This window comes from Apis florea, unplaced genomic scaffold, assembly GCF_048593485.1.
Source record: "Apis florea isolate Af1SG1 unplaced genomic scaffold, ASM4859348v1 contig_37_pilon, whole genome shotgun sequence".
NCBI lineage: Eukaryota > Metazoa > Arthropoda > Insecta > Hymenoptera > Apidae > Apis > Apis florea.
This window is the reverse complement of record NW_028256861.1, coordinates 1,535,989-1,551,472: the sequence shown is the minus strand read 5'-3', so window position 1 is coordinate 1,551,472 and position 15,484 is coordinate 1,535,989. Positions and strand designations below refer to the sequence as shown.

Sequence of the window (15,484 nt, the reverse complement as noted above, 5' to 3'; positions counted from 1 at the left end):
TATATAGTTCTCAAAATAATTAGAAATAGATTAAACATTGATTCACAAAGTTATTTTCCATTTTTATTCATAATTTATCATCGTAATGTAAAAATTAAAAAGTTATTAAGTTTATAGAATTTTTTTATATTAAAATCAAATACATAAAAAAAAAAATATAAGAAATGAATATGAAGCAAAAATTAATATTATAAAATAATTATTACAAGATTAAATAATATTATCGAATATTTATTACATTCCTTATAATGAAGGAAATATTATTTCTTGTATTTTTTTATTTGATACACGATAAATGGAATCAAAGTATAAGAATTAAATTTCTAAATTGTTAAATAATTGTTATAAAATTAAATATTAGTAAATCGAATTGAAAAATAAAAAAAAAGTTGATTGATTTTTAAATTACGAAATAATCATCGTGAAATTAAATATTATCGTCGATAAATCAAAGTGGAAAATAAAGAATAAATTGATTCCTAATTTATAAATAATTAAAAATTGTAAAATTAAATATTGTCATCGAATCAGGAAATAAAAAATAGTTGGTTCTTAATTTTACAAAATAATTATCATGTATATAAGTATATTATCATCGATAAATCGAATCAAAAAAATGATTCGAGATAAGAGATAATTTTGCAAAATAATTAATAAATATTATCATCGAAATTAACGTTTCTGTAAATTTAAAACAAAGAATCATTTTTTTGTATTCTTTCAATTCGATGCACGATTATTCGAAACGCATATTAATGATTGTCAATCATTCCTCGAGAAGATTCACAACCGGAAGAAACGAATCTTGGATCCTTCTCTTGATTGCCGATTCGAATCTCGAAATGCAATGTCCTTGCATCGATCGACAGACTTCCTGAAAAATTCGTCGAAGATCAAAATATGTCACGATTTTTGTTAATTTTAAATTCTCCCATACTTGTCATAAAAATTTTATCGAAATTTTATTTAAAATTAGAAATACTTAATATCTATAATAATTAATTGTATGTCGTCTAATTAAAAATCAATATCGATTTCAAAATATTTTTTCTATTGTATTAATTAGCTTAAAATTAATTTAAAATATTGATTTTTTTTTTTTAATTTTCTTCTTTTTAAATTAATGAATAGAGAAAATCATGAAGTAAATAAAAAATATTTATTCTAAAAAATTATGGCATGAAAACCTAACTATGTACATTAATATATCAAAATGAATTTCTTACCTAAAAAAATTGGAAAATATTATTATCATTATCACTAAAATTACAAAAACTACTAATTGCTTATCTTGTATTTATCTTGTAGCTTTATGTTTAAACTATTTTCTCTTTCTCAATTAACATATTTCATTCAGCATATATTTTATTTTTCAATATAAAATATTTCAATTATATGTATTTTTTTAATTTTCGATATGAAATACTTCAATATTTTTTGAAGTATTTCAAAAGAAAAATAAACTAATAATATATTAAAATTAAAAATATAAAAACATAATTATATATGTGTAGAGGAATTTTTATTCTATCAAAATGGGAAATATTTTATTAGAATATTTAAAAATTTTTCAAAACAGAATTTAAATTTTTTTTTTTTTTTACGAACAATATTCATCGGAAGATTTTATATCAGAATATTAATAATTTTTTTGTCAGAATATTGATAATTTCTTTCTTTAGACGTCAACTTTGTTAATTACTGTATCATGAATATTGATAATGAGAGACTAATGCATAATTAATCATTTCAATTAAAATAAAAAAAGAAAATTGTATATAAATTTATATAAAAAATTATATATAAAATCATTATAATTATAATTATATAAAAAATTATTTATACGTATAATTATATGAAACCGGAAATTTTCGAAATCGATATTATGTAAAAGATATCATTTAAATTGTTATTTATTTCCTATTTATTTAAATACAATTTAATAGGAAAACGAATAGCGATTTGAACTTTAACTTATATTTCAATTAAATTTATATACATGTTTCTTTCATTGGATCTATTGTATTCATATTAATTTCATATTATTTAAATCATTGCGAATAATGGAATTGATTATATTAAATATATAAATAATATTTTTATTTTTATTATAGTTGTATCTTTATCTTTATGAATTATTAATTTAAAATATATTTTTCGCCGACAAACCATTTCGATCAAATTTTCCAAATTCTTGAATTTTTGATTATTATTTGTAAATCTTGAAGAAATTTTATCGTATGTGATATAATAAAAATTTGTTACTTGCTTCTAATAATTAATAACATAATAAAATATTACTTATCTATAACATCTTATCTTTGTAAATGGTGATAAAATTAAAAGATCATTAAGTTTACTTTCTGGATTACCATTACTTTTAACTAAAAATTTAATATTCATATATTTTAATATAATTACATTGGCATAATAAAATTTGAATACATTATAATAATAGAATTGTATTAATTTTAAAAAATTTTTTTTATTTTATATGAAAAGAAAGATTAAAATTATTTGAATATTATAATCTAAAAGAGGTTAGGATCATTTTTCTTTTTCATCATCTTTATATTTTTCTACTTAAATAATTCCTTAAAATATATATCAAATGCATAAAAAAATTATTTTTATATTTTTATATATAAGTATTAATGAACAAATTTGTTTCCATTGATTCACACACTTTTAAAATAATATACTTTCGTGATCGGACTGTTCCACTAAACGCAACATCGTGAGTGGAATGATACTCGATCAAATGTACCACCAAAGAACAAATTCAATGTCTGACGCGTTTAAAATCCTTGATGATATACGGAAGTATTCGTTCTTTCATCGTTGGCGATGAATTCGAAATGATTGGTTAAAAGCGTATTGTTATATCTTTCATGATGATTAAAGCGGAACATGATTGGAACAGCAAGGTTTAATTACTCTTAATAAATAGACAATAATCGGATATCGATTTTGAGACAATAATCGTTGATAAAAGATGTTTAAAGCTTAGATAGCGTTAAAAAAGCATAATTTATCTTCGAATTATAGTTCGAATTAATAAATCTTAACCAATAATAGATATAAAATCAATGTAAAAATATTATCATTCATTTGAATTTCTTAGATTCTTTAGGTTTTTATAAAATTCAATAAATGGATTGTTAACTTTATCTTTAGAAAAAAATTGAAAAAATTGTTATTTATAAATAATTATACATTTCATAAAGTTAGGTTAGGTTAGATTAGATTTCAAGAAATAATTGATGTATTACGAAAAACTTGATCATTTTTATGATAAACGATTTAAATATCGTAAAGTATACTTACAAAAATATTTGATTGTCGAAAATAATCAAGGATCAATGATTTCGATACATTTGAATATGCTGATTTATGCATGCTCTGGCACGCATCACACGGCAACATATCTGTTTAGTTATTACGTGAGAGGACGTTGCGACACCCGGCAAATTTTCTGAAAGAAACTGAAACGAGTTTTGCTTTCTCCCTGTAGTTTTTTAAACTTCCCTCCAGATTGTTGATTATTTTTATATATAACGATACAAAGCAATGCTAAATAATTACTATTTCCGATATTATAATAATAAGACAGAAAATAATAAGAATTTATAATGGGAAAGAAATGAATATTTTTACTGGTGCATAAAATTCATTTTTAGGATTTTGTTACAACAAATATTCTTATATATTGTTCGTTTCCAATATAATTTAATTTCTTTTTTATTTTTCTCGCAAATGAAATATTAAAATAATAATGAAAATAAAAAAGAGTTTATAAAGCGCTTTATATTATTGAATATTGTACATCATAATATATTATACTTCATATTCACTATTCATTTTTACAGAAAGTAAAATTAGGTTAGTTTTTCACAAATTGCACAATAATAAAAACAGAAACTAAAATTTTACCTATAGATTGTTTAAAAAGACATAAAATTATTAAATTTATTTTCAAATCAATCTATTTTCCATTTATTACTTGTATTTTATATATTTTCATTTAATAAAAATTAAAAATATCTTGTTTTTTAAATTTGTTGATTTACAGAAAAATCAAGTATTATAAAGTTTTTGAAATTAAAAAAAAAAAAATAAATATCCGAAACTTTTAATTATAATGAATTTATTTAAAAAATTATTTTATTTAATTATATTTATTATATTAAAAATAAATCAGAAATACAGTAATTGGAATACAAAAATATTTTTTCAAATATAAAATGCTCAGCATATTTATTTTTATTAAATGATTTCATTTAAAATTATAATGCATTTTTTATTTAATTAGAATAGATTTAAAAAAAGTGAAAAGAAAAAATGTTTAACGCACAATATACAAAAAAATCATTTTAAATTCTAATATAACGTTAGATCATAATTATAAATAATAAATAATTTATTAGTAATTATATATTTTTACAATGACGAATAATCAATTAACAAGTCAATGTGATTTACATTGATATATCCTTTTTTCTATAATCTAAATTTTTATGTGCAAAATATCAATTTTTGCTTTTTTAACTTTGTTTCTTTATATAATACAATATTATATATACAAATTACATTTTTTATTTTAATTTAAATAAAATTTAAATTTTAATTTAAAATTTTTTTTTTTTTTTTTTGCTTATTGTACATTTCTAAATTAGTATTATTTAATTTTTTTTAATCTATTTTTTTCTTGTATCAAATATTAAACGTATACAATTGTAATATTGGACGTATACACATTTTTGCAGTAAGCCATCAATATTGAAAAACGGAGAAAAATAATAATTTTATACATTTTTGCATTTTTAATAAAGAAAAAAGAATAATAATGTGATAATAAGGTATTTAAAGCAAATGTAAATTTTTTTTATATTATTTTATATATAATAAAATATTATATTTTATATCATACTGAGATACATTTACCATACATTTCATTATACACGTGATGTCCGTAGTGTAAATCGAATGATTTCAAGAAAAGATTTTGACATAATTACATAAGAAGATTCTCTTCATCTTCTTCATAACAAATATCGCGTCATGCAGTACGATTTTAAGGCTCTAAGGTAGCAATTCTCAACGAATAGTAACTTCATATAGTTATGCACTTTCCTTACCTTCAAATTCGCTATAAGAAGTTTGATGAGCATAGTGGTCTTTGATTTAAAAAAAAAAACTTGATCGACAATATATAGGCGCATGACGATATTCCTTTCTCTAAAATTACAGAAGTAGATAATGAAGCTTACTCGTGGGGACAAAGATGATTTTTTAGCATCCTAATAGAATTTTTAATATTAAAAAATTTAAACTTTGTCTTATTGAAAAATACATTTTATCACTCAAAAGTTTTAGTGTGAATTTAATTTAATTTATAAAGTTATTATTAAATTATTAAATTTAAAATTATATTTTGAATAATGTAAATGTAATGTATTGTATATTTGGAATAATATGTTTCGAAAATTTGTAGCGTTAAATAATAATCATAAAAAGCAGAATAATGAACAAAACAATTGCACATATTCGATTAATCGGCATTATAATGTCGATGTTATCTTTATGAGGATAAACAAGGATTGCGATTATATCAAATAAATACGATCTTCATTACATATTATCCTGTAATTTGCAATACATCCGCGACACTTGTTTAATAATAATCTGAAAAACAAAAATGATTCTCCTCTCTAACAATTTGAAGAATAATTTATAGGAATAATTTTATGAATGAAGAATTTTTTTTTAAATTTAAATGATTTGTAAAATATATTCTTACTGTTGAAATCAATAACATTAGCAGGATTGTATGACAGACATATCAAAAATAAAAAAAAAAAAAAAAATGAATAATTTAATTAATCTATTCTGATTTCAAATAAGGAATTTTAATTCAATAAATTAAATATAAAGGAAAAAATATTACAAATATGCATATTTTGAACATTAAAAATTATTATAAGTTTTATCTTAAAAAAATATATTTTACTTTTCTATAATATATAATAATATTTTATCTCTAATTGATAAACAGAAAAGAGATATATAGAAAAACTATTAATATTGCATAATGCAAATTTTAAACTAAATTCTTGTAAAAATATTTTTTTGATAATTTTAAAGATCTCTTAGAAAGTAATTTAATATTGTGAGTTAAACAAAATAACTGTACTGTACTACAACTGTGATTGTACACATGCGTTGTATCCCTAATCATCTTTGCCGCGCGCAATTTAAAATAATTCCGATCAAAAAAATTCTTTAAAAGATTAAAGTGAAAATTATTTGTATTTCAATATTGCTCAATATGACGCAATTCAACATTGTCAATATAATTGAAATCGTAAATGTTCTCAAATCAATAGAAATAATCTCTCCGTAATATCTGGAAGCGTAATACGTCATTTACGTAAGATATTCATGAAGGCTACGTTAATGTTTACATTTTTTACGAAGGAATCAAAGTCGACAATGGAAAAATATGACATCATGTTTTAACGAAAATTCAATAATGATGGATCATCGATTAAAATATTTGTTCCGCTGGAAGGGTTTTTTAATATTCTTCGTTCTTCGAATTTCTTAGAAAGGAATATCACTTTGTGGTCTCTTTTCATTTAAAATTAAAAAACAAAATCAATTTTCAATTTTTTTCTTATCAAAATTTCTTAAGAATTTCAAGAAGCATTTTTAAGAAAGTTAAAAATACAATTTGATATACTACGACCTTAACTGCATGCGTTTTCTTTGTGACAACTTATCATTCGATTATTTCGCCTGTATGTATCGCGCGCATTTTTTTTTTTGTACGAAAATTTCTGCAAGAATATTATTATTTTTGATAAAAAATTATCTTCGATTATTCTAATAATATAAATCTAATAATAATTTATAACAAAAAATTATTTTTTTATTGTTAGATTTAATATGATTATATATATTTTCAAAAATGACTTTTGAAATGATTTCCAAGATAGTTTTCTGTTTCTAGTAACTTTTTTTCTTTCTTTCTGAAGATTAGACTCATCTCAAGTATCAGAATTTGCAATTAGCAGACGGAGAATTTTGTAACCTACAGTCTCATTTCTAAATATAAATGTAATAAGAGGGAGGAAATAAACGGAGACTTTAGATCTTTCTAGAACTTGAAATAAAAATTAACCAAAATAATTAATTTGGTTTTTCTAATTTTCAAATATTTCAAATTCAATTAAAATTGAATTGATAAATATAATGAAATTTTATCGTATAAACCACAGTGATATTAATTACATTTAAACACGATAGATTAATCTATTATTAATAATCATTACCAAGCGACACATGTAATACTCGATACACAATAGTATGCGTTTAATTAACAAAGTCGTATCCTTGAAGTGTCAGAGTCATCAGAAGCGAGAGACGGTCGAGGTCGTGGCTAAACGAAAAACACAAGGTAGACATATGTAGAGATTATGTTATAAACATTATATTATAATGCAGTATTTATTCATTATAATATCCATGATGTATAAATGAAATTTGATATTATATATATTTTTATCAATATTGTTAAGATAATTTAATAAATTTTTATTAATAAAATTATTTATAAAATTTATCAAAATGCAATCATGTTATTAATTCGAGAATCATTCTTACCTTGTTGATGAAGAATTCTTTTTAAATTTAATGAATCGAGTAATTCCATACTGAAAAAACATTTTTTTTACGCTTTCATGCTTTTTTGTCTTTTGTTAACTATCATTCTCATCAACCGTTATTGTAAAAATGAAATGAGGTTAGAATCTGAAAAATGTTCGTAGATATTTGCAAATAATTATGAGCTTATTACGAATAAATATTAAAAATGTATGAGCTTGAGCTGAATAATTCGAATAATATAAAAATATTAAAATCTCATTTGATTCCGTTCGAATTTTTCCATTATGATTTGAAATTCGAGTTCTCGAGATATACTTTTAATATATAAATATAATCCATATACATTCGAAAAAATTATGACATAATTAAAAAGAAATATATTTGTAAGATGCAATAACTAGGTGCATCGAAAACACGTTTACTTTTCTTCGCAAATACGCGGCCGCAATTTCTCGCCAAGTGTCAACAACGAGACATGTCAGCTCACTCCTTTCTCTCAGCGTTCTCTCTCTACTTCTCTCTTTCTTTTTCTATCTCTCCTTTCTTCTTTAAAACATACGTTTCCCCTTCTCTTTTTCCTTCGTTCTCCCCACACGATGCAGGCACCTTCTCTTTTTCTCCTTTCGCTAGTAGTTTCTTTGCATCTCCGACGGTGTTTCGTTACTTAACACGCAACAGTTTGCGTATTACTTAAGAATATTGGCCAGTTGCGTTGCTTTACAATAGTTACACTTGCACTTTCGAGCTGGTTCACAGCATGGCGTGGCGTTACTGAACCTCGCACCTTAAACTACTAACCATGTATTATCATATGTCGACAGTAAACACGTAAAAATCGAATGCCAGTCTAGTTTCATACATATTATTTTTCTTATCTCAGAAGATCAAATATTTTTGATTCACTATCTAATTAGTTTGAGATTTTTCTTGTTCTGTTTTATTTATTTTCTCTACATAAGCTTTACAACGAGATATAATATGGATTAAATCGACAAAATCATTGAATTAAAATCAATAAAGTAGATCGGCTGCATATTTAAGTTGAGTTATTTCCTATTGCAAAACATCGATATATGGAACTAGTATCTACGATGATAGAATTTTATTCTAAATATAGGCTTGTCACGAAACATATAAATCGATGTTATCACTTTCACGTGACATACTAGAAATAACTGTGAAGTTTCACGTTTTCGAATAAATTGTAATAAATTGTGATAAATTCCAGTTGATTTTAAATAAAAAACAAATTAGATATTACATCATTTTTTATTTTCGATCGAAGTAGAATTTTTAATCAAAATCGAATGATAATAAATTTGATTAATGTCTCTAAAATAGGCGATTAAATAAGAACGAAACGGATCGAACAAAATTTCGATCTTGCTCAAATCACCATCGCCAATCACGACGCGTATCAAGGATAGACATGCGCGTGCGTGAAACCACTTTCACGATCGTTCTTGCCTCGGATTGGATATATTCCAGTGGTTCAGAGACCTCGAACTGTTCCAGAGTCTGTCTATTTGAATGAACGTTTCGCGAATTTCGACGGTCCATATAACTGTGTGGACTGGACTTTACGTATCGCGAGTATAAGTATTAAAAACCGGTTAGATTAGAATGATACCAAATAAACTAAACATCTGTGTCTCGTTTTTCGTGATTACAATTCGATTTCATGATTGGAATTCGATTTAATTTGGAACAACCTTTTCATTTTGCAACACATTTTTGTCGAAAATGGTAATATTTTAAAACATGATAAAACATCCGAATATTTAGCGAAATAATACTTTTCTGTTAACAAAATATCTAATTAATTGTGATTCAATTATATTTAATATTATTTCTCAATTAATATATCGCGATACATTAATAAGATAAAAATTCAAATTTTTGATCATTCTTAAATATGCCAAATAAGAAGTGCAATTATTCAGTTTGCTAAGTAAATATAGTTTGCTAAGTAATAATTCCTAACATAATTTCATAATAAAGAAATTCTATTTTTTAAGTTGTTATTTGTCATATAATAAAATCACGCATATGTTTGAAAATTATAAAATATCTTTTTAAAAGATATAAAAAAAATCTTGTCTGAATCTTTCGTCAATATTTTGTTGGCAAATTTATGGCAAGACATTATATACTTATTTATGATGCTTTATCCAAATATTGTGTTAAAAATTATTATTATTTCCTTTTAATTTCTATTCATAAATATAGCAGAGTGTTTAATATTTAATGTGATTTCAAAACAAAAGAAAAAATACTGAAAAACATTCTTTTAATTCTTCTTTGAAAATAATGCTATTATCTAATATAAGCTAATTTTCCCATAAGATAATAAATTACGATGTTTATAATATTTTGGTTTGATTTAACCTCAAACTCGATAAAAATTTATTACCAATGTATGTACTTGTTTTGCAATTTAAATTATATAGCACTATAATATGGTCATTTCATGTTATTAACGTGATATAACTTCAATTGCAAAATTCTCACAGCAATATCGCAATTTGGTACAAAATATTGTTTTCAACGCAAATGATGGGACATGTTTCAATGATTCTTCTTCCTTCATTTCGTTAAGCTTTGAATAAGTGACAATATATTTAGATATCTTAAAGTGCAAATAGACTTCATTAGCTGCGGTTTCGGTTAAATAAAGATGTATCATATAATCGTTATCGCATATACGATCTCTATAAACATTTCCATTATCGCAATGAAACATAGTCATATATCTTAACCTCTTATATTTGAGCTTTATCTTTACATTATACAAGTAGATCTCTTTACTTTTCCCTACATATATTTAATGTTATTTTTCATTAGATATTAATTAACTATTACTATACAAAAAGTTAGTAAAATATAGTAAAGTATAGAATGATAAAATTAAAAAATATAAATAAATAATAATGAAAAAATGTTATTTTATAATTTTATTATAGTTATATCTATTATATACAATTGTTTATATATTATAAAATACATAAGATTAATTCTTTGATAATAAAATATTCGATAAAATATAATATAATAATAATATAAAATTATAAAATAAAAAATATAACATAGTATAATGATATAATATAGTATAATATATTATATAATAAAATATAATACTAATGTAAAAAATATAATATAATAAAGTATTAATAAATAAAACAATAAGTAATTCAATAATAAATAATTCAAAACAGGCAACTTAATAAATAATTTTAATTTATAACAATTTTGTGAATCAGATACAAAAAATACAAGCTTTAAATTATTTTCATAACCTATAAATTTAATAAATTTAATAAATTTAATCGCATTTAAGATATGAAATTTATGTTATTATATAAATATATAACTATTTTTAATAACTTGCGATGTATTATAAAATATTTCTTGCATCATAAATGGATTAAAAATCAAGATTAACAAAAATGAAGTTGAATGCAAAAGAAATTACTTTGTTTATCATATTATTAAATCACATATTATCGTAATTTTTGTATATCAACTAGTCAACTTCAATTTCTCGTGATTCATACGCGTATATCATCAATCGCAGAAGTTTTATAATTTTAGCACCCATCTACAATCCCGTACACACGCATAATTATCTACAGATAGAATCGCAAATTGCTTGCTGATATAAATATAGATTGTATCATTGAGTGGTGTGAACTATGATCTCATAGTAGTACTTAAAAGTTTCTGAGAAACGCGAATCAGGTGATTATTGTCGTAAACCAGACTCGATTATGAAATTTAATTTTTTGCAAAATCGTGAATTTTTTTCATAACAAAAAAAAATTGAACATACGTTTTCAATTAGGTGAAATATGATTCTCTAAGACAATAATTCCCCAATAATTTCCAATTCATATCACAAGATCTGAAGGATAATGCAAAATAATATTTTAAGTGCAAGAAGTGGAACTAGAGAATGAAAAAAAAAACATATAGCAATTTTTGAAAAACCAAATTGATGATACACTTTACAAACAGGTTTATCACTATTTGTGGTTATTTTAAAATTAAGCTTTTTCTTTTTATTTTCAATTTTTCAAACGGAATCAAACACATTGTCATTTAAATTCAAAATGACAAAAGAATCACGAACTCTTGCAATGATGAAACCATTGATTTTTAAAATTTTTCTCTTTTATGAAAAGTGAGATGCAAATTATTACAATATAATACAATAACTATACTATAATACAATAATAATTTAATTGAAAGTGAAGTCACATTTTTTTTATCACATTTTGAAAATTAGATTTATTTTAATGAATTAAGTACAGTGAAGGTTATTTTGCAATCTTTTCTAATGATATCGAATTGTTAATGATTGGTATTGTTAAGATTGATAAAAGCATAAATGATATATAATGTAAATTAATGAATTAATGAGCGCTGTATACATATATTTTTTTATATTATGTGAAGCACATATCAATATGAATTCATGCATATGCTATAGAATAACCTGCAAAGTTAGAAATAAAAAATTTATATCTTTGTTTCCCAAAGAATATTATAAATAAAATTGCATATATATGTTATTATGTTAATCATAATCAGGAAATTAATATTAATATGAATTAATATGTTTTTTTAATCTGTTTATTTACAAAAAAAGCTAATTAGCAATAATATATACACATATTTTTTTATATAATATTTATATTAGACACTGTATATTCTTACAATAAAATAAATTAAAAAATTGATTAGAAAATTAAAGTGATTAAAAAAACTTTGTGTATTTACTATCTTTTTTAAAAATTGCCAATTTTGAATAAAAGATACAAAAGTGCAATATATTTATTTATTAAGTTTTGCATTATTTTTTTTATATCATGCATTTATTGCTAGAAGAAAAAATCTTGAAAAAAAGTTAATTCCCATTCGAATTGCAAAATAGATGTTTTATATAATATTATAGCATACAGGAATTTCTAAGATAATTTTTTATTCCCAATAATTATACTCTCTATAATCTCTGATCAATTTTGACGAATTTCCACGAAAGAATAACCGATTTCAAATCTCATTTCCGACCGACAATAATCCGCTTGAATGATTGAAATTCTCGTTATTGCAAGCAGAAAGCTTATATCGATTCTATAGAATAACGTAGCATTCTATTGCATGCTTCAAGATTTTATAGCAGCAATAGATATCTTGCGTGGCATGATAATGAAGTGAAAGAGTAGAAATTGTGGATAAAGTATCGTAACAAGTTCAAAAGTCAAAAGGTGGAAAGTAGAAAATGAAAATGATAATGAAAAAAAAGTTAATAGAAAAATTTTTATATGAAGGGGTTGAAGCTTGATAATGGAAATTTAGGAAGAGAAAATCCTCGTTGATGATCTCTCATCGAAATTTTGAAATAAGAAATTAGATAATAAGATTAAATGGAAATTTAATTTAATATACAATTATATAGATACATTTGTATATTAATATAACTTATAAAGAAAATTGAATAAAATTTAAATCATATGTAATAATAAACTTATATAGTTATAAGGTTATAATGTATAATATATAATATAATTATATATATATTATATATATTATATTATATATATATATATATATATATATATATATATATATATATATTATAATTATATAAATTATTTATTATAAGTATATATATATATAATAGTAAATTTCAACTTGTAGAGGTTAAGTCATTATGAATTTAAATTGTAGAAGTGAATCACTTTAAATATGTCAAATAGTTCAAATTAATAATTTTTTTAACAGAGCTGACGTAGAAATGACGTAGAAGTGATATTATTTAAAAATATTTTAATATTTCAAATTATCTGAAATAATTATTTCACATAATCATTTCAAATAATTATAATTATGAAATAAACAACAATTATTTGAAATAATATTTCAAGCAATACTTGGCCTCTTAATTGATTATTATTTCAATTGATTGAATTGTCTAGATAAAAGAAAATAAATTTTTCAAGTTTTGTTTTACATATCGAAAACATCTTTTTAAAACTCACTCAAATTCACACTTATTGACATCGTACTTGTATTGCGAATTCTTTTTCCAAATAAACAGTATTGTATTTCTTTTGATTTATTTATTCAATGGCAACGTGTAAACATTTTTTAATTTCATACGCCTCTCTACCTCATATTTATCTACAGTACTCAACCTTGACGCAACCAACATCTTCAAACAATTAACAATCTACTACACTTACAATAGTGTGGTTGTGCAACTACTTCGTAAAGTGTTATAATACTCATGTCGATCATTTATTATAACCTGATACCACAATATTGTCGAAAAATTCAATCAATATTATTAAAATTTTTGTTTTTATATATTTCAATATTTACGACGAATCGAATGTTTCTGTACATACAGTTTTTATTTTACGAAGGAAATTATCATTCATATTATTCGTCATAAATGAAATGCAAATGTAAATAATCATAGACGATTTTATCGGGAAATTAAATATTTTCAATAATGGAATATTTAAATATTGTTTTGATCGTAAATTAAAACAGAATCAAGTCAAACTTGTTTAAATTATTCAAATTGTTTAAATTATTCACTTGTAAATTATTAAAATAACTCAAAATAATAAATTTTAAAATGATGTTTATTAAAATGTTTTTAATAATAATATAGAAGTTCTTTAATATGTTCTTTAATATAAACTCTTTAATAATAATGTATAGTTCTCAAAATTCTGGATTATTAGAGAATGATTGATTATATTTTTTAATTTATTTTATTTTTTCAAATATTTTTTTGTAGTATAAATTTTTTTAATGTATAATTTTTATGAGAAAATTATTTCTAAAATTAAAATTGTGGCAAGGACAAATAATCCAGAAATGGCTGTTCACTGTTACTATCAATTATATATTCTATTTTCATCATTCCATAAAATTATCTTTCTTATAAATTTATAAAATTTTTGAATTTTTGCCATAGTTTTTATTTTTAATTTATTTTCTTTTAATTAATAACTTTTAGTATTTGTCAATTAATTAAAATTCACATTATTCAACTTAAAAAAAAATTGAATGTCAATCTTTACTTCAAAGATTATTTCAGATCAAATGACAAATAACAAGTTTATTTGAGAATGTTTCAAGTTACTTGTATAATGAAATCAAGTTAATTGATGATTTGAGTACAAGTTTGAAAGAATATTTCAAATTAAATAAATAGCACGTTTATATTAATATAATATAATATCAAATCTTTTAAATTCAAGTAACTTGAATGAATCTGAATGCTTGAGAAATGCCATTAAAAAATATTAAAATATTAAGTATATATCACTTTCTATGATTGTTTGAATATTTTACAAATTCTATCACACACAAATATACAAATATTAACAAATGATTAAATAAATGTAGATTATACAAATCAATCTCTTTTTTAATACAAAATTTATATTTTTAAGAATTTCAAGAAATATGTAAGAAATGTTATATAAAATTAAGAAAACAAATAAATTAAAATTTATTAGTTCAAATTTTTAGTTGATTAGATTTTTTAAGTTCAAAAAACATGATACATAAATTAATGTTTTAAGATCTTATGTTACATGTATATTATATATTACATCTGTCATTAACCAAAATCATTATAAATTTGAAATAATATTGAATTGATTAAGAAAATCTACATATATATAATAAGAACAAAAGAATAATGAAATAATATTTTTCTTATTAATATAATAATATAATAGTGATAGAAAATTTATCTCTATGAAATATACCTTCAATAATATGTAATTGTAAC

General features: G+C 22.0%; 1 protein-coding gene and 1 long non-coding RNA gene across 9 annotated transcripts in view; one reads left to right on the top strand and one right to left on the bottom strand.

Annotated features, from left to right (window-relative positions):
- Positions 1-15,484, top strand: part of LOC100870493 (very long chain fatty acid elongase AAEL008004) — a 48,160-nt gene that overhangs the window by 17,713 nt on the left and 14,963 nt on the right. The gene's annotated exons all lie outside the window — the stretch shown is intronic.
- LOC147656265 (uncharacterized) lies at positions 42-3,453 on the bottom strand. Its single transcript, XR_015294739.1, has 2 exons — positions 3,328-3,453; positions 42-874 (listed from the first exon to the last, which is right to left on the bottom strand). It is a non-coding gene; the product is annotated as an uncharacterized LOC147656265 (long non-coding RNA).